Below are 26,515 nucleotides of genomic sequence, written 5' to 3' on the forward strand. Positions count from 1 at the left end.
TCTCTATTGAAGAAGAACGTGTCTGTTCATATGCTCCTTCATCCACTGCCATGTTATAATCAAAAGTGCAGTGTAGTGAGGAGGGAAGCTGAATAAACAAGAAAAAATAGCCAAGCAGTTCAATTCTCTACTCAATTTTTATTAGTATAATGGAACCAATCAACTTTCTTTATGAGCATATACTAGATGGCATAATGTAAACTCTAAGGGCTGCTTCTCACTTGCGAGTTTCTCGCAGTAGAGCAATGCGAGAAAAACTCGCATTGGAATCGGACACATGTTAGTGAATGATTCAGGTCTCATCTGCAATTTTTTTTCTCAGTCCAAATCGGACTGAGAAAAAAATCGCAGCATGCTGCTTTTTTGCGAGTTTCTACTGCGAGTCTCTCCAATGCAAGTCTATGGGAGCGTGTAAAAAATCGGATGTCACAGGACGGCACACATACCATCCTAGTGTCATCCGATTTTCTAAATACATTTCTCGCATGTTTCCTAAAACACTGGAAACGAGTGATGTCTCACAATGTCTGTCAATCACTATTCTTTGTCAGTCGGTCTCTCCCTCTCGGTCTCTATTCTCTCTGTGTCGGTCACTATCTCTGTCCCATACTCTCTGTCCATGTCGGTCTATCCCCCCCCCCCTCTCTCATACTCACCGATCCCCGACCTCCGGCGTGGCGCTGCACAGCGTTCACACTGCTCCGGCGGCTTCTCCTCTTTTGAAAAAGCCGGCCGCTCATTAAACAATCTCGTATTCCCTGCTTTCCCCACCCACAGGCGCATATGATTGGTTGCAGTGAGACACGCCCCCCATGCTGAGTGACAGGTGTCTCACTGCAACCAATCACAGGAGCCAGTGGGCGTGTTTATACTGTGCAGTGAAATAATTAATTAAATAATTAAAAAAAATGGCGTGCGGTCCCCCCAATTTTAATACCAGCCAGGTAAAGCCATATGGCTGAAGGCTGGTATTCTCAGGATGGGGAGCTCCACATTATGGGGAGCCCCCCAGCCTAACAATATCAGTCAGCAGCCGCCCAGAATTGCTGCATACATTAGATGAGACAGTTCTGGGACTGTACCCAGCTCTTCCTGATTTGCCCTCGTGCGTTGGCAAATCGGGGTAATAAGGAGTTAATGGCAGCCCATAGCTGCCACTAAATCCTAGATTAATCATGTCAGGCATCTATGAGACACCTTCCATGATTAATCTGTAAGTGACAGTAAATAAACACACACACACCTGAAAAAATCCTTTATTAGAAATAAAAAACACCAACAAATTCCCTCATCACCAATTTAATAAGCCCCAAAAAGCCCTCCATGTCCGGCGTAATCCACGGACCTCCAGCGTTGCTTCCAGCTCTGCTGCATTAAGGTGACTGGAGCTGCAGAAGACCCAGCCGCTCTGGACAGCTCCACTCAGCAACTGAAGACAGCCGCGCGATCAGCTGAGCTGTCACTGAGGTTACCCAGTGGCCGCGGGTAACCTCAGTGACAGCTCAGCTGATCGCGTGGCTGTCTTCAGTTGCTGTGTGGAGCTGTCAGGAGTGGCTGTGTGCAGCGCCGCGCCGGGGATCGGGGATCGGTGAGTATGAGAGAGGGCTGCTAACTTCAGTCACTCAGGGGATTAGCGGTCACCGGTGAATCCTTCACGGGTGACCGCTAATCAGGACGCGGCACAGACAGAGCCACAGCATGACAATGAAGTCGGGTGAAGTTCACCCGAGTTCATTCTGATCGTGCGGCTCTGTCTGTGTCTGCTGTCATCTGCCATTCAGCTCTGCTAAATGGCTGGCTGTGTCTGCTGTCAGCGGCCATGTAGCAGAGCTGAATGGCAGATGACATAGTAAAAAATACGCATTACACACACATTACACACGCATTACACACGCTAGAAAAATCATTATTTTATTCAGAAAAAGCATCGCACTTGCGTTGCACTCGGACCTAACGTGAACTAAAATCAGCCGAGTTTTTTTCAGCCCAGTCGGACCGATTTTACTCGCATAGATGTGTTTCCAGCCTAAGGCGAGAAACTCGCAAGTGAGAAGCCGCCCTTAAACTCCTGAGCAGCCCTGGAGCTTTGGAAGAGTAAGAAAGTTATGACTATGACTTAATTGTAGCCTTAAGAATACCTACACAAGTTTACTTTGGAGACATGTGAAGTCGTTGCCCTGGAGAAAACTTGAGAATGTTTGGATTTGATCCAAAAATGGAGGCACATTTTTATTACATTAATTTAGCTAAACCAAACCAAAGAGCTTGGATCCGCTATATAATTGTATGCCTTAAATATAAGGTACAATGTAATGGTGGCAGCAAGTGTATGGGACTGTATGGATGGTGCCTCAAGCAAAATTACTTATTATCAGATAAAAAAAATAAAGATTTTGTAATATAAAGGCTGCAAGGAAAAATGCAATAGTTTCCCATGGCAACTAATAAGATTCAACTTTATATTTTTCAGAAACCCTTTGAAAATTGATAGCAATGACCTGAATGTTGCTGTGGGCAACTACTTTGCTATGTGCCGGTTTTGATGCATTTTCTTCTCTGAGAACAGAAGGCTCATGAAAGTGTCTTAATACAACAACAGTTAACTTGTCCACTTGGAATTTTGGACATATGAAAATAGATGTTAAGGAACCAAAACATTCATTTATAATTTTTACATATTTTGCGTTTTAATTATTTGTTTCAAACAATGTTCAAAATTGAGGAATATAAGTTGTTTTTAAGTTGCATAATCATTACGCAAATTACAATTTCTGAAAATGACTTTCTTTTCACAAAATCCAAACTTGTTTTGTTGTATTTGTTCAAAGGTAAAATATTCATCATTGGATTCAGTAATTGGCCTATAATTGTGTATGCAGCGGTGGCAGGCGGATTCTGGTGTGCGACAACTGACAGCACCTTCAAATTGCTTTATAGTGGCAAGAGACTATTATATATTGGATACACATTTGTTGCAGGGAATGTTTATCAGTTATTGCTGAGTACTGTTCAATACTGGAATGCTAATATGCACATTAATTTCTATCAAATACAACCAGAGGATTAGATTTGTTGTTATAAGGAACATTCACCTTCTTGTTACATTATACATAACAAGAATTCAATCAAATAAAGTAACAACGGCAAAAAAATAAAGGTAATTCTTACAGACCATTGATAAATGAAGAATATTTATTAATGCTAATGCTGTTTAAGTATACACTATAAATATCTGCCAATTTATACATCTATGTGGAGCCTTAATTTCTGCATCTATGTAGAACCAGTTTCTTAGGCTCCTCTCCACAGTAAGTAGCTATAACTATAAGAGCCTAGGACTGGACTGCATGGTGCCTGTCAAATTTCTTCTCCTCTGATGAATCAAGAAGTGAAGGAACATGTCACCGGACAATATAGTGACCCGCATATATAATGGTTTGATCTATCCACCCACTTTTCTATTTGCAAGACCATCAAATAAAGAGTTTAGGACTTCCCCCATGACTCTGGTGAGATTGTTCCTTAACCTACACATATGTCTATGTATGTAGCTCAGTATATACCTCACTGATAGCATAGTATTTAAGCATTGGTGCTTTATCAACTTAGAGTGCTTCTTCCTTATTTAACCCGTTGTTTGTTGTATGTTCTTTACAGTTACTATATGTTTTCCAGTGTCCTTAAAGGGAACCGATCATCAGGATTTTCGTATATAACCTAAAGCCAGTGCTATACTGGCACTATCAGGCTGATTGTCTACATACCTGTAGTAGTTGGCTCGGATGTTTAGGTTTTGAAATCCAAAAAAGTAAAGTTTATAAAATCCCCAGCTTCTTGAGTGGCAGTTGCAACAGAGAATATAATATATTCATAATTATCCCCTCCCCCTCACACAGGTCCTTGTTAGTAAAAAGTTATATCAATGGTATAATACTTATACCAATTCTAACAGGGGAAGGGGATAACAATGAATATATTATATGCTCTGTTGCAACTGCCACTCAAGAAGCTGGTGATTTTATAAACTTTACTTTTTTGAATTTCAAAACCTAAACATCCGAGCTGACTACTACAGGTATGTAGAGAATCACCCTGATAGTGCCATCACCCCCAGGTGACTTTCCGTTTTTTCTTTTTTTTTCCCTCTCCTTCCGAGAATCATAACCTTTTTATTTTTTCATCAATATTGCCATATGAGTGCCTATTTTTTGTGGAACAAATTGTACTTTTGAAAGAAATCATTATTTATTATTATTATTTTTACCATTCAGGATACTGGAAAACAGGAAAAAAATTCAAGTGCGGTGAAATTGCAAAAAAGAAGTGCAATTGCACAATAGATTTTGGGGTCTTTTATTTACCATGTTCACTATATGGTAAAACTGATGTGTTGGTATGATGCCTCATGTTGGTACAAGTTTGTAGATTTGAGACATGTATAGTTTTACTTTTATCTAAGTGGTGAAAAAAATTCAGAAGTTTGTCCAAAAAAGAATAGCGCTTTTGTCCACATTTTCCGAGAACCGCAGCGTTCTTATTTTTTGGGCCCTGGGCTCAGTGGTGGCTTATTTTTTGCATAGTGAGCTGATGTTTTGATTACCATTTTTGTGTAGATATGCTGTTTTTATTGCCTGTTATTGCATTTTAAAGAAATGTTTCAGTGACCAAAAAAATGTGATTTTGGTGTTTGGATGGTTTTCCTGTCTAAGTATGTATCAATCAAATTTGTTGAATTTATATTGGATAGACAGGGCATTTCTGAACTCGACAATACTAAATATATGTATGTTTTTTAACTGTTTTCCTTTTAATACAGCGAAAAGGGGGTGATTTGAACTTTTAGGTTTTTTATTTTTTCAAATTTTTTAAAACTTTTTTTTATTTTTTTTTAAATTCTTTTACTAGTCCCCCTAGTGGATTTTATGACTGCACAGTTCGATTACCTGTGCATTTCTGCTGATCAGAGCAGCATCACAACTACTTTGCTCCTGTGAGTGCCAATGCTCTGTCAGCTCTCACAGGAAGAGTCATGGTAGCGTTAAAGGTCATCAGCTGACCCCACACTACCTTGACAACACATTTGCGCCCCATGATCATGTCACAGGGCCACCGAAGGCAGCAAAGAACAGCGCGATCTCCACCACAGCCTTCTAAATCGAACTGTCAGTGTTTGACAGCATGATCTAAGGGGTAAACAGGTGTGTGTTGATATCTGATCCATCTGCACCAGTTAGTCACACATGTCTGCTGATCAGATCGACAAACATATGCAGAAAATACTGCGGGCTCGTCGTCAGAGTCTGCGGCAACCGGATGGAGGCGAACAAGGACGTAACAGTACATCCTTGGTCGTTAAGGGGTTAAAAAAAAATTTGGGAGGGAAGGGGCTGAAAATTATTATTTTGGTTAATTAATCATTTTTAATGGTTTGGATATTAAAGCATATTTATTTACTTTAAAGGGAATCTTTCATCAGGCGTTTGCCAACTAATCTGAGACCAGCATTCCGTAGGGTCAGAGATGCTAATTCCAGCAATGTGTGACTTACTGGACTGTTTAGTGTAGTTTTGATAAAATCACTGCTTAATCATCAGTATACTATCATTAAAGTACTACTTGGCCTGCTGGCTGTCCAACATATTCATGAGCGCTCTATAACTGCTAGATCTGCAGCAGAGAAAACATTGATTTTATCAAAATGACAGCAAGCAGCTCAGTCAGTGACACTTCGCTGGAATCAGAGTCTCTGTCTACATTATGCAGCTCTCAGATGGGGAAGCAAAAACCTGTTGACAGATTCTCTGTAACATTTAATTTTGATACTATGCATTGTCATAAATGAAATGACAGGAGCTGAGCAAACTTGTTAATGAAACCCAATTTCAAAAATGATTTTAGCACCAAATCAATGCAGTTAAAGAAGACTAGTGATGAGCAAACCCATGGATATTTGGCTTCGCAGAACCAGCACAGACTAAGAATAAAATCAGGTTCGGCAGTCAAATTTGACCCTAGACGCTGAACCCCATATATGTCTAAGGGATCTGAACTTACATGTTATAAAATACAAGTAAAATATATCTTTGTACCGTGTTAGCCAGTAGAGATAAAAAAATTGTTTAAAAGAACAGAGAGTCCTCAGTGGTTGATACCTTTTAATGGCTAACTTTGACACATTCAGAGAAGGAATGAATGTGTCTCATGGATTCATGTCTTTTTACATCAGTTAAAACATCAGTTAAAAGATGTGCTCCTCTGACCATCCGAGCATGTCACAGCCCTGGACCAGACCCTTATCAAAGGACAATAAAACTTTCACACTGAACTGCAGCAGTATTTATGGCTAGAACAGCTTGTCCCCCTGCCATAGAGATAGTTCTGTTTCATATAACTTGTTCTTTTTTTTTTTTTTTTTTTTTACTGCACTATTCTAAGTCCTGTTGTGTATAAATATGTGACTCTTCAGATTTTGTGTTATACCATGCCTGATGAAGAGACCTGAGTAGTCTCGAAAGCTTGCAATTATTACCATCTTTTCAGTTAGCCATTAAAAGGTATCAACCACTGAGGACTCTCTGTTCTTTTAAACAATTTTTTTATGTTATAAAATAGTGATAGTAAGGGCTTGGAGCTGCAAAAGAAAGAAACTGAGAAAAAAAGCAGAACAGTTATACTTACTGACCTTCCTGGTGGTTGTAACACTGCTTCTGGGTCTGCTCATTAGCCCTCATGTATATTCACTGCTTCCCTCGCCCACCATCAATCCTGGCATTTGTGATTGGTTGCAGTCAGACTGTGCCCCCACCCTTTGGTACAGCATCTGTGATTGATTGGAATAACACACAATAGTAGTGTAAGAATAAATAAATAAAAATAATTATGCAGGGTCCCCATATATTGATACCCAGAGCAGATCAAAGAGATGGCTACAAGCTGCAGCCCCCAGCCGTGTGCATTATCTTGGCTGTGTATAAAAATATGAGGGGCCCAATGCATTTTTTTTTAATTATTTAAATAAAAAATAAAAATAACAATGAGCAGTCCCCCAGCCAAGATAAAGTTGACAGCTGGGAGCTGATTTTCTCAGCCTTTGGAGGCCCATAGTTATTGCCCCACCTGCTAAAAAACAGCAGCCTGCCGCCTCTCTGGAATTTTCAATTAGAAGCAACAATTCCTGGACTTTTACTGGCTCAGCCTGATTGCCCTGGTGTGGTGGCAATCTTGGTAATATTAGGTGTTAATGTCAGCTGTGGTTTGTCAAAAATCATAGCTGATACTAAAGGCTGCTTTAAACGCAGCAACATCGCTAGCAATGTCGCTGGTGAAAGCACCCGCCCCGTCGGTTGTGCGTCATGGGCAAATCGCTGCCTGTGGCGCACAACATCGCTCGGACCCGTCACACAGATTTACCTTCCTAGTTACGTCGCTGTGGCCGGCAAACTGCCTCCTTTCAAAGGGGGGCGGTTCGTGCGGCGTCACAGCGACATCACATGGCAGCCGTCCAATAGAAGCGGAGGGGCGGAGAGCAGGCGAAATAAAGTGACGCCCACCTCGTTGCTGGAGGATGCAGGTAAGGTGTTGTTCCTTGTTCCTGGGGTGTCACACGTAGCGATGTGTGCTGCCTCAGTAACGACGAGCAACCTGCGTCCTGCAACAGCAACGATATTTGGGATTAGAACGACGTGTCAATGATCAACGATTAGGTATTTTTGATCGTTACCTGTCGTTCATACGTTTCACACGCAATGACGTCACTAACAAGGCCGGATGTGCGTCACGAATTCCATGACCTCAACGACATCTCGTTAGTGATGTCGTTGCGTGTAAAACCCCCTTTAGCCCTGGATTAGTAATGGGGAGGGGACCATGAGACCCCCCATTATTAACTAATTAAGTCATAAGAAGTAACACAAAACAAAAAATCCTTTATTTAAAAAAATACAATTTCTTTAATTTATTAACCCCCAAACACAAAAATCTAATGTAATCCACACCACGATGTCTCACGACGATCCCGTCTCTACTACAAACTGAAATAGGCACACTAGAGAACATGACCACCTGCTGTGGCTTTAGGTAGACACTGACTGAGCTGCAGCTGTGAGCCGTGATGTCCCTCAGTTTACCTGTGGTCAAAACTGTAGCTTTCCATGGCACCCAACCTGTGACCGCAGGTAAACTCACCACAGTTGAACTCTTTGAACTCAGTGAACTAACCTCAATGAGACCTCCATCTTATGACAGAAAACCATAATTTTTTGCCAAGAGATGCAGATTTGGTACTTGAATTTATACACCAAATTCTTGCACCAATACTATATCTCCTGGCATAATAAATGTATGAAAATGCAATGCAATTTTGATTGCAAATTATGTGGGCCAGCCATAAATTGCCATTTCATCATCTAAATAGAGATTGCAAAATCTGCGGTCGTGGCAAAAATTGCCATTTCATGATCTAAATAGATATTCCAAAATTGGTGGTCCAGCCAAAAATTGCCATCTCATCATCTAAATAGACATAGCAAAATCTGTGGTCAAGCTAAAAATTACCATTTCATCATCTAAATAGAGGTTGCAAAATCTTTGTTTCAGCTACAAATTGCTATTTCACCATCTAAATAGTCATTGCAAATTTAGTTACAGGTAACTGACAGGTGTGAGCATAGGGTTGTGAAACAGCTGGTTAAAAGAGGGGAAGGGTACATCAAATATGACTGGGAAATCCTATGGTTATGATGAAAAGAGAATAGGAGTGGTGTTCGAAATGTACTTGAGGTAGGCGCTAATATTACTGAAAGCTCTACTGAACAAACACCAACTCATCGTATCCAAAGACAACTGACAACTTCTGTTACTGGACAGGCTACTCAACTCATGTTCTTGGCAGCCACACAGCCGAATGACTTGTAGATGACTTCCAAAAGGAGCATGTGGTACAGTAGATGGCAAGCACTGCATTAAGTGGCCTCTCATCCTCTTCCTATACCTCAACATCACAAACATCCTCAGAGGTGGCACCCCAATTACCCTTGTTTCCCCCAGTGCCACAACACTCCAACAGTCAGGCCAACTGACTGTAGGAAACCACACATGGGCGAATTTGCAAAGCTTTTCACACATTCATTTCCATAGGCATCAGAGGTCTGATCCAAAAATTCACTGTCTAAAAAGGAGCAAAGTATCTGCACTGATGCTCAAAATATTTCTGAGTTGGATCTGAGTACGGATGAAGTAGAATCCGGGCCGAATCCAGACCCTCATCATCAGACATTAACTCCTAGAGGTAGAGGTGATGATGATGAGACTCAGATACCTGAGGTGCATGCATACTTTACTGTGCTGCCAGGGCAGAAAAATGAGGAGGATGACCTCAGATCGAGAAGTAGGACATCAGAAAGGATGACAATAAGGTTCAGATCTCACTTGGTGTGAACCCAGAGGCATACAGCTCAGTAGATCAGTAGAGGAAGTGGAGGAGAAAGGGAAAGACGAAGACATTACATTGCCACTTTCTGCACAAACGCAAAGTGATTTAAACATGACAAACAGTGTCCTCAGCCACAACTCTGGCTGTGGCCAGCAGTGGTTGTGGGTCTGCAGTTCACATGTGCGTCAAGGGTTGCCTAGCTTGGGCCTTTTTTGAGACAGCTAAGGATGACCCAACTTTGTAAAAAAACTTACTCAGTAGAGACAGGTATTCCATGGCTAGGTGCTTTACTGACTGGGCAATGGGTGACTCTGGTAACTGTGTTGGGCAGGTGGGGAAAGGGCTGCTCCACAATGCTTGAAATCTCCACGACTTGGGTGACAAACTTTTGTACCTACCACTTCCTCCACTTATTTTACCTCCTACACCTCCTCTAGGGCCTCTACATGCACCATTAACACCCCATAATGTAACACAAATTCCAACAGTGCAGAGAGTATCTCACCATGAATAGTTACTTGCTTCTGCATTTACTTGGTGTCATTCTCATTTACACTTTTCATTTGATATCAAGTTAAGGCCTTTAAAATGAATCCTGCTTATTATATTTTGCAGATTAACTTTACAGTTATTTGCTGACCTGGAAATAAAAACTTTGTGGATTTCACTTCATATTTTCAGCTCAAAAATGGATTATACAGCACAGCCACGGCTAACCGCAATCAGGCAGTGTTGAAATTAAAATGCATTGGAGAGTGCAGTCACACAGCTGAAAATTGTGGACAGTTATCCAGGCCAGGTTCAAGCAACAGCTATCTCCACTGAACCTGGAGCCACTACATGTTGTGTCAATTTTAAAAAGATTCAGACTCCTACCCTGTTACAGCCTATGCATTTATTGAAAGAACGAGGGCCGCCACTAGGAATTTCAGGGCCCCATACTGGCAAAATTTTGGGGCCCTCTTGAGACTCCGCCCAGGCTCCATCCCAGCTCCGCCTCTACCCCTCAAACCTTCCACACTTTCACCACCATTCTTGTAAAAACATATGTGTGTATTTATATATACACACACACACAGTCATGGCAAAAGTGTTAGCACCCCTAAAGTTGTTTCAGAAAATGAAGCATTTCCCTTAGAAAACTAATAATACAACCCCTACACCTCCCCTCTCCATAATACATCCTCTACACTGCCCCTCCCCATAATATCTCTCCAACACTGCCCCTATGTATAATATTCCCCCACACACACTGCCCCTCAGTGTACCCCCGCACTATACCCCTGTGTATAATATCCCCACACACTGCCCCTCTGTATAATATCCCCACACACACTGACCCTCTGTGTAATATCCCTCAAGTATGCTGCGCCTTTGTACACTATCCAACCCACAAGCTGCCCCTCATATATATATATATATATATATATATATATATATATATATATATATATATATATATATATATACATATATGTGTGTGTGTATACAGTATATATCCTCACACACTGCCCCTCTGTATATTGCCCAACACACTACTCCTCTGTATACTATCCCCTCACAAACACATTGCCTCTGTATAATATCATCCTTGTATATATGTCTGCATCCTTTCCCCTTCCTGGTATGTATGTCCCCATCCTGGTTTATTGTCCCCTTCCTGCATAAATATCCTCCTCCTGGTATGTATGTCCCCATCCAAGGACCCTCCTTTTATATATGTCCCCATCCCGGTTTTTGTCCCTATGCTGGTGTATCTGTCCCATCCTGGGCACCTCCTGGTATGTATATCCCACTCCTGGGCATATTCTGGTATATATGTCCCCATCCTGGTTTCTGTCCCCTTCATAATATTTATCTCCTCCTTCTTGTATATATGTGTCCTTCATGGCCCTCTCCTTGTATATTTGTCTACTGCAAAAAGAAAAATAAAACAAATTTTACTCACCCTGAGCAGCAGTGTATTTCAGCTGGATGTGTGCCCTCCACACATCCAGCTAAAGCAAGGCAGGGACTGCAGTCAGCAGGCACCCTCACCACCCGGGATTGCAGTCAGCAGGTGCTCCCACCACACGAGGCTGCAGTCAGCTGACTCCTCCACCACCCGGCACTGCAGTCAGGTAGCGCCCCCTCCACCCGGGGCTGCAGTCAGCAGGTGCCCCAACCACCCTGTGCTGCAGTCAGCAGGCGCAACCACCACCCTGTGCTGCAGTCAGCAGGCCCCCACCACCTTGTGCTGCAGTCAGCAGGCCCCCACCACCATATGCTGTAGTCAGCTGGCCCCTCCACCATCCACGGCTACAGTCATCTGGCACCTCCACCACCCAGGGCTGCATTCAGCAGGCGCCCCCACCGCCCATGGCTGCAGTCAGCAGGCCCCTCCACCACCCTGTGCTGCATTCAGTGGGCCCCTACCACCCTGTGCTGCAGTCAGCGGGCCCCCACCACCCTGTGCTGCAGTCAGCAGGCCCCCACCACCCTGTGCTGCAGTCAGCAGGCACCCACACCACCAAGGAAATCATCTTTGTCCAGAAGCCTAAATGCCAACATTTGCAGGGAAAGCAGTCTGGAAATGTAGCCTTTTACTTTTTTGGACTGTGAGTAGGTGGCTGCTTATTTTCAGTTACATTCCAAGGCCTGGGAGAGATACAGCAGGACGCTGCATTGGAATAAGCAAGTGGACGTTGTTGCTGATAGTGCTTGCGAATGTTCAAAGACAGTATCATCCTGGGAGGCATACGCAGCTGTGTCCTGGAACTGCCACTATTAAAGTACTGGCGGGTACGAGCCAAGACCCCACACTTTAACACTGAAAATGCCATGCAGGAGTGCGGGGCAGCCCGCACTTAAATGCCTGCACTGACACTGTTAAAGTACTTTAGGCCAGAGTGCTTCAGGTCACCAGTAGAGATGAGCGAACCGGTCCCAGTTCGGCTCGAGGTCGGTTCGCCGAACGGAGGTCCCGTTCGAGTTCGGTGCGTCGAACGTTCGACGAACTGAACTCGAACCGCATAGGAAACAATGGCAGGCATTCACAAACACATAAAAACACCTAGAAAACACCCTCAAAGGTGTCCAAAAGGTGACAAACAACTCACAACACAACACAAACACATGGGAAAGTGACAAGGACATATACTCATGCGAAAACAAAAGAGCAGGACAAGGAAAAAGTGGAGGACACACAGATATAGGCATGGCACGCCCTTCTAAAATCATGTAAAACACCGCAAGGTTACTCCAAGCGGAGTCTCCCTTTTTTCCAAAAATTGGGCCCCACACACACCCACCCTTTCAGTGGCAGCAGTTGTGCCCCAGTTGTACACTTCACAGCTAGATTTGCATCAAGCACATTCAAAAATACGCCATAATTAACAGTCCCCAGGATGACACCGGGGTAGGTAGCAAAGTCTTTCCTGATCCCAGCTCTGTTCATCTTGGCTCCTTTTAAAAAAACGCAGCAAGCAAAAGTTACTCCAAGCGGAGTCTCCCTTTTTTCCAAAAATTGGGCCCCACACACCCACCCTTCAGTGGCAGCACTTGTGCCCCAGTTGTACACTTCACAGGTAGATTTGCATCGAGCACATTCAAAAATACGCCATACTTAACCGTCCCCAGGATGACACCGGGGTAGGTAGCAAAGTCTTTCCTGATCCCAGCTCTGTTCATCTTGGATCATTTTTAAAAACAATGTAAGCAAGGGTTACTCCAAGCGGAGTCTCCCTTTTTTCAAAAAATTGGGCCCCACACACACCCACCCCTTCAGTGGCAACACTTGTGCCCCAGTTGTACACTTCACAGGTAGATTTGCATCGAGCACATTCAAAAATACGCCATACTTAACCGTTCCCAGGATGACCCCGGGGTAGGTAGCAAAGTCTTTGCTGAACCATGACTTGTTCATTTTGGCTCCTTTTTAAAAACACGGCAAGCAAGGGTTACTCCAAGCGGAGTCTCCCTTTTTTCCAAAAATTGGGCCCCACACAACCACCCCTTCAGTGGCAGCAGTTGTGCCCCAGTTGTACACTTCACAGCTAGATTTGCATAAAGCACATTCAAAAATATGCCATAATTAACCGTCCCCAGGATGACACCGGGGTAGGTAGCAAAGTCTTTCCTGATCCCAGCTCTGTTCATCTTGGCTCCTTTTAAAAAACACAGCAAGCAAGGGTTACTCCAAGCAGAGTCTCCCTTTTTTCCAAAAATTTGGCCCCACACACACCCACCCCTTCAGTGGCAGCACTTGTGCCCTAGTTGCAAACAGGATGTTTTGATTTGCATCAAGCACATTCCAAATCCACAAGCATTTACTCTCCCCAGGATGACACAGGGGTAGTAAATTCCTTCTGGATCCATGACTTGTTCATTTTGATGAACGTCAGTCTGTCCACATTGTCACTGGACAGACGCGTGCGCTTATCTGTCAGCACACACCCAGCAGCACTGAAGACACGTTCAGAGACAACGCTGGCAGCTGGACACGACAAAATCTCCAAGGCGTAACTGGATAGCTCTGGCCATTTTTCTAGATTTGAAGCCCAAAATGAGCAAGGCTCCATTTGCAAAGTCATGGCATCGATGTTCATTTTGAGATACTCCTGTATCATCCTCTCCAGCCGTTGACTATGTGTCAGACTTGTTGTCTCCTGTGGCCTTGCAAAGGAGGGTCTAAAAAAATTATGAAAAGATTCCATAAAATTGCTGTTACCAGCACCAGATACGGTCCTACTGGTACGGGTAGACTGTTGAAGATGACGAGAACGTCCCATGTTTGGCAAGTTACAACTGGGAGAATCACTCCCTGCACCTGCACGGTTGTTTGGTGGAAAAGCCGAGCTAAGATCGAGTAACAGCTTCTGCTGATACTCCTGCATACGTGCGTCCCTTTCTATGGCTGGAATTATGTCACAAAATTTGGACTTGTACCGGGGATCTAATAGTTTGGCAATCCAGTAGTCATCATCACTTCTAATTTTGACAATACGAGGGTCATGTTGGAGGTAGTGCAACAAGAAGGCACTCATGTGTTTTGCGCAGCCATGCGGACCAAGTCCACGCTGTGTTTGTGGCATAGAGGTGCTAACCGTTCTTTCTTCCTCTGACATCTCACCCCAACCTCTTTCAACTGAAATTTGACCAAGGTCTCCCTCATCCGCTGAGTCTTCCATGTCCATGGACAGTTCGTCCTCCATTTCTTCATGTTCTCCTGCACCTTCCTCAACATTTAGCCTGCTACCATGCGCCCTTGTTGATCCCTGTCCCCCATGGTCCCATGCCTGCTGCGTTGGTGATGATGAACGTCTGGACCTTGGTGATGTTGTTGTCCCTTGCGCATATGAATCCTCCTGTAGTTCCTCCCCTTCCTGTTGTCCCACCCCCTGACTCCGAATAGTGTTTAGCGTGTGCTCCAGCATGTAAATGACTGGAATTGTCATGCTGATAATGGCATTGTCAGCGCTAAACATATTCGTCGCCATGTCGAAACTGTGCAGAAGGGTTCATAGGTCCTTGATCTGAGACCACTCCATCAGGGTGATCTGCCCCACCTCTGCATCTCGTTGGCACAGGCTATACGTCATGACTTATTGCACCAGGGCTCGGCGGTGCTGCCACAGTCGCTGTAACATGTGGAGAGTTGAATTCCAGCATGTCGCCACATCGCATTTCAGGCGATGAACCGGCAGGCCGAAAGACTTCTGGAGCGATGCAAGTCGCTCAGCTGTGGCGCTTGAACGGCGGAAGTGAGAAGACAGTTTTCGTGCCCTGTTCAGAAGGCCATCTAGGCCGGGATAGTGTGTTAAAAATTGCTGGACAACAAGGTTCAACACGTGAGCCATACAAGGCACGTGTGTCACCTTGCCCAGGCGAAGGGCCGCACCCAGGTTTGCAGCATTGTCGCACACGGCCTTACCAGGCTGCAGGTTGAGCGGAGACAACCATTTATGAAACTCGGACCGCAGAGCTGACCACAACTCCTCAGCTGTGTGACTCTTATTCCCGATACATGTCAAGCTAAAGACCGCCTGATGCCATTGCGCTCTGCTGCCAGCATAGTAATGAGGCGTGCGTGATTCCTTCTCCGCAGTGAGAACGCTGGTGGCCTGACCAGGCAGGCTTGGGGCGGAGGTGGAGGACCCAGATGAGGTGGAGGAGGCAGAAGCAGTGGCGGAACTTGGACAGACAGAGGATTGACACACAAGTCGTGGGGACGGCAAGACTTGTGCAGCAGACCCTTCAACAGTTATCACCATAGTTACCCAGTGCCCACTCAGCGACATGTAACGTCCCTGTCCATGCTTACTGGTCCAAGTATCGGTGGTGAAATGCACCCGTTCACACACAGAGTTTGTCAAGGAAGAGGTGATGTTGTGTGCGACATGCTGGTGTAGCGCGGGCACACCTTTCTTAGAGAAGTAGTGGCGACTAGGCATCTGGTACTGGGGCACAGCGACAGACATAAGGTCTCTAAAATCCTGTGTGTCCACTAGGCGGAAAGGCAGCATTTTGGTAGCCAAGAGCTTACAGAAAGATAGAGTCAACCTCTTAGCTTTGTCATGAGTCGCAGGAAGTGGCCTTTTATTTGACCACATATGAGGGACAGAGATCTGGCTGCTGTGTGTAGACGGTGTTGAGTAGGGTGTCCCTGGAAAAATGCAGGTTTGTGAGGAAAGTGCAGGCGGAGATATGATGTTGCCTTCATCCAACGTTAGTGCTATCGATGTCTGAGAGAGCTGTACACACTCACTTGTTTCCCCTTGCAAACCAACTGACGACCTACCAAGCAAACTGCCTGTTGCGGTTACAGTGGTGGAAGTTGTGCGTGGAAAACTAGGTGTGACAGTTGTCCCCACAGTCCTAGAAGATGAAGAGCGCCCGGATGCACTGGAAGGGGCAGGCAGTGGATGGTTCGCTCCGCTAGGCCGCATTGCAGCAAGGTGAGCTTCTCACTGGGACATATGATATTTATTCATGTGACGATGGAAGAAGTTGTCAAACTGCTGAGGTTTTGACCTCTACTAATAGAACCATGACAAATTTTACAGATCACATAATTTGGGCAATCTTTTGCTATGTCAAAAAAGGACCAGGCTAGGCAAGGCTTAGAGGGCATGCGACCTGTTGATCCACCCCGACTAGTGCTCAGAGGCAGAGTGGTGGCTGAGGATGCAGTTGTAGACGTGCTACCAGTACTCCGACTCTGTCCAGGAAGGCGCAAGGTAACTTCGTCATCAGTTGCATCCTCCTCCACCACCTCTGTTGACCTCCTCGAGTGCCTGACTGTGGGTTGACAGTAGGTGGGATCTAGAACTTCATCATCAATTGTTGTGTTTGCACTCCCCTCCCCCTCAGACCGAGCCTCTTCTTGCCCTGACCGAATATTTAAGTTGTCATCCCAATCGGGTATCTGCGTCTCATCTTCATCAGTATGTTCCTCATTGTCTATAACCACAGGTGTTACAGTTTGTGACAAAGGGTCAACATTATGCTCAGAAACTTGGTCCTCACGGCCTGAATCAAAGTCACAAAGGTTCTGGGCATCACTGCAGACCATTTCATGTTCTGTACTCACTGTAGCTTGGGAGCAGACCTCTGATTCCCAGGCTATAGTGTGACTGAACAGCTCTGCAGACTCAGCCATCTCAGTTCCACCATACTGTGCAGGGCTGATGGAGACTTCAGAGCTGGGAGAAAGCAAGTTTGATTGGGATGACAACTCAGAGGACTGGTGTTTTTTGGTTGCGGTACTTGAAGTGGCTGAGAGGGCACTTGTTGGACCACTTGAGATCCATTCAAGCATTTTCCTTTTTTGGCCATCATCTACCTTTGTTCCTGTTGTTCGTGTACGTAAAAAAGGGAGCACATCGGATTGTCCACGGTAAGTAGTAGACATCTTACTTTTGCTGGTAGATGGTCTATCTTCAGCAGATGATAATGGAGCTTTGCCACCTTCCCCACGGACAAAACATTTTTTTCCTTTTCCACCACGCCTCTTCCCCTTTACACCAGCATCTGTCATTTTGCCACTCATGTTGATTGCGACAAGATTGTGCACTGAAAATGTGGTAGTAAAAATTGAGAGGTGGTGTAGATTGCAGCGGTGGTCTAGCTTTATTAACAGCAGAATAATAAAGAATAAATTTCCATGACAATGCAACTACGGCCCTTAAACTGGCAGCATAAATTGCTAGTATAATGGATTAGTAACTATGAGTTGGAGTGTGCAATGCAGGCAGACGTGCTGCAAATATCTTTGCACTAGTGGGACTAGACAAAAGTCCAATAGCCACGTTTAGGATGCCACTAGGTACACTGAGTGTTTGCTAGTATAATGGATTAGTAACTATGAGTTGGAGTGTGCAATGCAGGCAGACGTGCTGCAAATATCTTTGCACTAGTGGGACTAGACAAAAGTCCAATAGCCACGTTTAGGATGCCACTAGGTACACTGAGTGTTTGCTAGTATAATGGCTTAGTTATAATGAGTTGGAGTGTGCAATGCAGGCAGACGTGCTGCAAATGTCTTTGCACTAGTGGGACTAGACAAAAGTCCAATAGCCACGTTTAGGATGCCACTAGGTACACTGAGTGTTTGCTAGTATAATGGCTGAGTTATAATGAGTTGGAGTGTGCAATGCAGGCAGACGTGCTGCAAATGTCTTTGCACTAGTGGGACTAGACAAAAGTCCAATAGCCACGTTTAGGATGCCACTAGGTACACTGAGTGTTTGCTAGTATAATGGATTAGTAACTATGAGTTGGAGTGTGCAATGCAGGCAGACGTGCTGCAAATATCTTTGCACTAGTGGGACTAGACAAAAGTCCAATAGCCACGTTTAGGATGCCACTAGGTACACTGAGTGTTTGCTAGTATAATGGCTTAGTTATAATGAGTTGGAGTGTGCAATGCAGGCAGACGTGCTGCAAATGTCTTTGCACTAGTGGGACTAGACAAAAGTCCAATAGCCACGTTTAGGATGCCACTAGGTACACTGAGTGTTTGCTAGTATAATGGCTGAGTTATAATGAGTTGGAGTGTGCAATGCAGGCAGACGTGCTGCAAATGTCTTTGCACTAGTGGGACTAGACAAAAGTCCAATAGCCACGTTTAGGATGCCACTAGGTACACTGAGTGTTTGCTAGTATAATGGCTTAGTTATAATGAGTTTGAGTGTGCAATGCAGGCAGACGTGCTGCAAATATCTTTGCACTAGTGGGACTAGACAAAAGTCCAATAGCCACGTTTAGGATGCCACTAGGTACACTGAGTGTTTCCTAGTATAATGGCTTAGTTATAATGAGTTGGAGTGTGCAATGCATGCAGACGTGCTGCAAATATCTTTGCACTAGTGGGACTAGACAAAAGTCCAATAGCCACGTTTAGGATGCCACTAGGTACACTGATTGTTTGCTAGTATAATGGCTTAGTTATAATGAGTTGGAGTGTGCAATGCAGGCAGACGTGCTGCAAATATCTTTGCACTGGTGGGACTAGACAAAAGTCCAATAGCCACGTTTAGGATGCCAATAGGTACACTGAGTGTTTGCTAGTATAATGGCTTAGTTATAATGAGCTGGAGTGTGCAATGCAGGCAGACGTGCTGCAAATATCTTTGCACTAGTGGGACTAGACAAAAGTCCAATAGCCACGTTTAGGATGCCACTAGGTACACTGAGTGTTTGCTAGTATAATGGCTTAGTTATAATGAGTTGGAGTGTGCAATGCAGGCAGACGTGCTGCAAATATCTTTGCACTAGTGGGACTAGACAAAAGTCCAATAGCCATGTTGAGGATGCCACTAGGTACACTGAGTGTTTGCTAGTATAATGGCTTAGTTATAATGAGTTGGAGTTTGCAATGCAGGCAGACGTGCTGAAAATATCTTTGCACTAGTGGGACTAGACAAAAGTCCAATAGCCACGTTTAGGATGCCACTAGGTACACTGAGTGTTTGCTAGTATAATGGCTTAGTTATAATGAGTTGGAGTGTGCAATGCAGGCAGACGTGCTGCAAATGTCTTTGCACTAGTGGGACTAGACAAAAGTCCAATATCCACGTTTAGGTTGCCACTAGGTACACTCAGTGTTTGCTAGTATAATGGCTTAGTTATAATGAGTTTGAGTGTGCAATGCAGGCAGACGTGCTGCAAATATCTTTGCACTAGTGGGACTAGACAAAAGTCCAATAGCCACGTTTAGGATGCCACTAGGTACACTGAGTGTTTGCTAGTATAATGGCTTAGTTATAATGAGTTGGAGTGTGCAATGCAGGCAGACGTGCTGCAAATGTCTTTGCACTAGTGGGACTAGACAAAAGTCCAATATCCACGTTTAGGTTGCCACTAGGTACACTCAGTGTTTGCTAGTATAATGGCTTAGTTATAATGAGTTTGAGTGTGCAATGCAGGCAGACGTGCTGCAAATATCTTTGCACTAGTGGGACTAGACAAAAGTCCAATAGCCACGTTTAGGATGCCACTAGGTACACTGAGTGTTTGCTAGTATAATGGCTTAGTTATAATGAGTTGGAGTGTGCAGAGGACAGGAGGGTACAGTGCCAGGGTTCTGGGGCTCTGGGTAGAGGAAAGGAAGCCTGCCTTTCTATTCCCTCCTAATGGGGAAATGCAGCGACGAAATCCCTGACCTTAGCTACACAGACGCTGTCTCTGTTTTCAGGACCTGTCACCTATGGCTCTGACCCTGCCGGTACGAGCCCTTAAAAGGACTTATAGAAAGTGCTATCCCTAAGCTGTCCAGCGCTGTGTATGGAGCGCATACAGCAGTATCGGCGATAGGACAAAGGAAGGAGCTGCGCCAGTGATGTCTGACACCAAGGACGCAGAAGGCAGATAATGGCGTGCTGGAGGAAAATGTCCGGTTTTATAATGCAGGGACATGTGACATGGACATCCTATCACACATGCCGTTGCTTCTCTGGCTAAAAGTCCACTTAGCTGTGTGTGTGTCTGGGATTGGCTGACATGCTGGCCCACCCCCCAAGACACGCGCGCTTAGGGAAGGAAGACAAGGGAAAAAAAAAAAATGGCGATCGCCATTATACAAACAGCAGTGATCTGAAGGCGCTGTTCACGCACACTATACACTGAAATTTCATAATAGTGTGAGTCACAGAGTGACTTACACTATTACAGCGGAAAGCCAGCTAGGAATTAGCTGTTTTTTTGCTGCTAGAACCATTATCGAACGTTTCTAGAACTATCGAGCTTTTGCAAAAAGCTCGAGTTCTAGTTCGATCTAGAACAGGCCCCAAAATCACTCGAGCCTAGAACTGGAGAACCTCGAACCTAGAACCGCGCTCAACTCTAGTCAACAGAGGTCCCACTGTGGGAACCCAGGTATGACCTCCACTGAACTGAATGACATCACTGCTTCCAGCAGGGTCCCTCTTGTCAGTGTTTCCCAGAGCCTGGAGAGTTCAGGAAACAGGCTCATATGTAGCAGAGCCAGGACACTCGGATGCAGCAGAGCCAGAAGCGTTGTTGGACCTCCTGTGGATTACGTCAAACCTGGGTGTTTTGGGGTTAATAAAATAGTGAAAGAGAGTAGTTTTGTATTTTATTCCAAATAAAGGATTTTTCTCAATGTATGTATATTTCTTTTTACTTATAGATTAGTGATGGGGAGTCTCATAGAAGACCCCTTCCCATCACTAATTGTGGGCTTAATGACACCTTTGTGATGTTGTTAACCCCTCAAAACCGCAATTGTCACTACATCAGGGCATTGGGGGTGAGCCAGGAAAAGTGCCGGGACTGTCACATCTAATGGATGCAGCAATTCAGGGCAGCTGCTGGCTGATGTTTTTAGGCTGGGGGACTCCCAATAACATGGGTCTCCCCAGCCTGAGAATACAAGCCCCCAGCTGTGAGGTTTTATCTTGCATGGGTATCAGAATTAGGGGGAACCGCACATGTTTTTCTTTATTTATTTATTATCCTCTACGATATACACCCACCGGCGGCTGTGATTGGCTGCAGCCATAAAGCTGTCACTCAGCATGGGGAGGCTCTGACTGCAACCAATCACAGACACCAGTGGCCAGGAGAAGCAGTGAATATGTAATGAGGCTCAAGAGTGGTAGGGAAGAAGAATGAGAAACAGCTGGAGCAGTGTCACAGCTGCGCCATGATCGGTGAGTATAAAGCGCTTGGAGAGAGAGAGACAGCGAGAGAGATAGCAAGAGAGAGAATAAGTGGCGTAATACTGTGAAATCCTTATTCCCAGCAACGATATGTGAGTCAGAAAGGCAATCAGGCATATTCTCCAGGCTTGCCCCATTCAGTTTCATTACTTTCCCATGCATTTCAGCCTTTTCCTTAGGCCCCCAGACCTCTGTGTTTGGTCCAACAGAACATTACTCGCATTTCTTTTTGACTTGCATTGTACTCGGTATTTGGAATAAATACACGAATATTACAAAGTACTTCTTACGAGTATAGGGAATACGAATATTACGGTATTCGCTCATCTTTAATCAGGATGCATGATAATATAGTCAGCAAGAAGACACTGTTCTCAGATTTGGATAAGGTAGATGCAGACGGGATGAGGCCTAGGTAAAATTGACAGGAGGAATAGCACTAAAGCAAGCAATAGATGTACAGAAGATGCTCTGATCCCAGTTTGAGATTAGTTTTGAAACGCTCTTAATTTTCTACTCTCACACTGTCAATGGAGATGCAGACTATATGAGGAATAGCCAAAATGGGCAAAAGGAATGGCAATATAGCCAGCAACAGACATACAGTAGACACTCTGATCCCAGTTTTGGATCAAGTTTTAAAACACTCGTTAATTTTCGACTCTGAAACAGGCAAAGGAGATGGACACAATGTGAGGCCTAGCTAAAATGAGCAGAAGGAATGGTACTACAGCCAGCAATAGACGTACAGAGGACACTCTAATTCCCATTTGGGATCAATTTTGAAGACACCTTAAATTCTTAACTCTGAGACAATCAAAATATATGCAGACAATGGGAGTCCTTGCCAAAATGGGCAAGAGGAATTGCAATACAGCCAGCAATAAACGTACAGAAGACACTTTGATCCCTGTTTGTGATCAATTTTGAAAACACTCTTAATTCTTGGCTCTGAAACAGGCAGATGAGATGTAGGCAGTGCGAGGCCTAGTCAAAATAGGCAGGAGGAATGGTAATACAGCCAGCATTACACATACAGAAGACACTCTGATCCCAGTTTGCGATCAATTTTGAAAACACTTAATTCTTGACTCTATAAACGAGATGCTAAATGTGTGAGGTCTAGCCAAAATGGGCAAGAGGAATTGCAATACAGCCAGCAATAAACGTACAGAAGACACTTTGATCCCTGTTTGTGATCAATTTTGAAAACACTCTTAATTCTTGGCTCTGAAACAGGCAGAGGAGATGTAGGCAGTGCGAGGCCTAGTCAAAATAGGCAGGAGGAATGGTAATACAGCCAGCATTACACATACAGAAGACACTCTGATCCCAGTTTGCGATCAATTTTGAAAACACTTAATTCTTGACTCTATAACTGCCAAACGAGATGCTAAATGTGTGAGGTCTAATCAAAATGGGCAGGAGGAATGGCAATACAGCCAGCAATAGATATATAGAAGGTACTCTGATCCCTGTTGGGGATAAATTTTGAAAACACTCTTAATTATTGATTCTGAAATATGCAAAGGAGATGCAGACAGAATGAGGCCTAGCCAAAATGGGCAGGAGGAATGACAATTCAGGTAGTAACAGATGGTATAAAAAAAACCAAAGAGAAAAATTGCTTGAAAAATACCCTGACTATAAATAAATAAATTGCAAGTGCTTAATAACAGGGTACTTAGTGTATACATTTTTGCAAAAAGGTAAAAAGCTGTCTCACCTCGTCACGGTGTACCCATCTGAGACAGTCCCTAACCTACTGAAGTTAAAAACATTATCAATACCTGACTTGTGTCATGTCAAACTCCAATATGAATGGTGGCAAGTGGTCAGCTGTGTCCCAGATTAAAATACACAGTGAAGTGAGACGCAATTAGTTGTTCAGTCTCAGTATTAGGAGGGCTGCGCCCCCAACTTGCAAAAAAGCAAGATAACATACAAAAAACACAAAAAACCTGAGCTGAAACAATGTTCAGTAAACATGCAACATTAAGCATGTGAATTGCAGCCTCAAGACTAGAAAAAAACCAAAGAGAAAAATTGCTTGAAAAATACCCTGACTATAAATAAATAAATTGCAAGTGCTTAATAACAGGGTACTTAGTGTATACATTTTTGCAAAAAGGTAAAAAGCTGTCTCACCTCGTCACGGTGTACCCATCTGAGACAGTCCCTAACCTACTGAAGTTAAAAACATTATCAATACCTGACTTGTGTCATGTCAAACTCCAATATGAATGGTGGCAAGTGGTCAGCTGTGTCCCAGATTAAAATACACAGTGAAGTGAGACGCAATTAGTTGTTCAGTCTCAGTATTAGGAGGGCTGCGCCCCCAACTTGCAAAAAAGCAAGATAACATACAAAAAACACAAAAATCCTGAGCTGAAACAATGTTCAGTAAACATGCAACATTAAGCATGTGAATTGCAGCCTCAAGACTAGAAAAAAACCAAAGAGAAAAATTGCTTGAAAAATACCCTGACTATAAATAAATAAATTGCAAGTGCTTAATAACAGGGTACTTAGTGTATACATTTTTGCAAAAAGGTAAAAAGCTGTCTCACCTCGTCACGGTGTACCCATCTGAGACAGTCCCTAACCTACTGAAGTTAAAAACATTATCAATACCTGACTTGTGTCATGTCAAACTCCAATATGAATGGTGGCAAGTGGTCAGCTGTGTCCCAGATTAAAATACACAGTGAAGTGAGACGCAATTAGTTGTTCAGTCTCAGTATTAGGAGGGCTGCGCCCCCAACTTGCAAAAAAGCAAGATAACATACAAAAAACACAAAAAACCTGAGCTGAAACAATGTTCAGTAAACATGCAACATTAAGCATGTGAATTGCAGCCTCAAGACTAGAGTTGAGCGCGGTTCGTGGTTCGTGGTTCTCCAGTTCGCGGCTCGAGTGTTTTTTGGGGCATGTTCTAGATCGAACTAGAACTCGAGCTTTTTGCAAAACCTCGATAGTTCTAGAAACGTTCGAGAACGGTTCTAGCAGCCAAAAAACAGCTAAATCCTAGCTTGGTTTCTGCTGTAATAGTGTAAGTCACTCTGTGAATCAAACTATTATCACATTTCAGTGTATAGTGTGCGTGAACAGCGCCTTCAGATCACTGCTGTTTCTATAATGGCGATCGCCATTTTTTTTTTTTTTTTTCTTGTCTTCCTTCCCTAAGCGCGCGCGTCTTGTGGGGCGGGCCAGCATGTCAGCCAATCACAGACACACACACACCTAAGTGGACTTTGAGCCAGAGAAGCAACGGCATGTGTGATAGGATCTGCATGTCACATGTCCCTGCATTATAAAACCGGACATTTTCTTCACGAACGCCATTATCTGCCTTCTGCGTCTTTGGTGTCAGACATCAGTGTCGCAGCTCCGTCCTCCTGAGTCCTATAGCCGATACAGCTGTATGCGCTGCATACACAGCGTTAGACAGCTTAGGGAGAGCACTTTCTAGCAGTCCTTTTAAGGGCTCAAAGCGGCAGGGTCAGAGAGCCATAAGTGACAGGTCCTGCAAACAGCAACAGTGTCTGTGTAGCCCAGGTCAGGGATTTCCTCCCTGCATTTCACCATTAGGAGGGAATAGAAAGGCAGGCTTCCATTCCTCTACCCAGAGCACCACAATCCTGCCACTGTACCCTCTTGTCCTCTGCACACTCCAACTCATTCTAAGTAAGCCATTATACTAGCAAACACTCAGTGTACCTAGTGGCATCCTAAACGTGGCTATTGGACTTTGCTATAGTCCCACTAGTGCAAAGACATTAGCAGAGCACATCTGCCTGCATTGCACACTCCAACTTTTTTAAACTAAGCAATTTTACTAGCAAACACTCAGTGTACCTAGTGGCATCCTATACGTGGCTATTGGACTTTGCTATAGTCCCACTAGTGCAAATACATTTGCAGAGCACGTCTGCCTGCATTGCACACTACAACTTTTTTAAACTAAGCAATTTTACTAGCAAACACTCAGTGTACCTAGTGGCATCCTATACGTGGCTATTGGACTTTGCTATAGTCCCACTAGTGCAAAGACATTTGCAGAGCACGTCTGCCTGCATTGCACACTACAACTTTTTTAAACTAAGCAATTTTACTAGCAAACACTCAGTGTACCTAGTGGCATCCTATACGTGGCTATTGGACTTTGCTATAGTCCCACTAGTGCCAAGACATTTGCAGAGCGCATCTGCCTGCGTTGCACACTCCAACTAATTATAACGAAGCCATTATACTAGCAAACACTCAGTGTACCTAGTGGCATCCTATACGTGGCTATTGGACTTTGCTATAGTCCCACTAGTGCAAAGACATTAGCAGAGCACATCTGCCTGCATTGCACACTCCAAGTTTTTTAAACTAAGCAATTTTACTAGCAAACACTCAGTGTACCTAGTGGCATCCTATACGTGGCTATTGGACTTTGCTATAGTCCCACTAGTGCAAAGACATTTGCAGAGCACGTCTGCCTGCATTGCACACTACAACTTTTTTAAACTAAGCAATTTTACTAGCAAACACTCAGTGTACCTAGTGGCATCCTATACGTGGCTATTGGACTTTGCTATAGTCCCACTAGTGCAAAGACATTTGCAGAGCACGTCTGCCTGCATTGCACACTACAACTTTTTTAAACTAATCAATTTTACTAGCAAACACTCAGTGTACCTAGTGGCATCCTAAACGTGGCTATTGGACTTTGCTATAGTCCCACTAGTGCAAAGACATTAGCAGAGCACATCTGCCTGCATTGCACACTCCAAGTTTTTTAAACTAAGCAATTTTACTAGCAAACACTCAGTGTACCTAGTGGCATCCTATACGTGGCTATTGGACTTTGCTATAGTCCCACTAGTGCAAAGACATTTGCAGAGCACGTCTGCCTGCATTGCACACTACAACTTTT

Source organism: Anomaloglossus baeobatrachus, chromosome 2 (assembly GCF_048569485.1).
Source record: "Anomaloglossus baeobatrachus isolate aAnoBae1 chromosome 2, aAnoBae1.hap1, whole genome shotgun sequence".
NCBI classification, from domain to species: Eukaryota; Metazoa; Chordata; class Amphibia; order Anura; family Aromobatidae; genus Anomaloglossus; species Anomaloglossus baeobatrachus.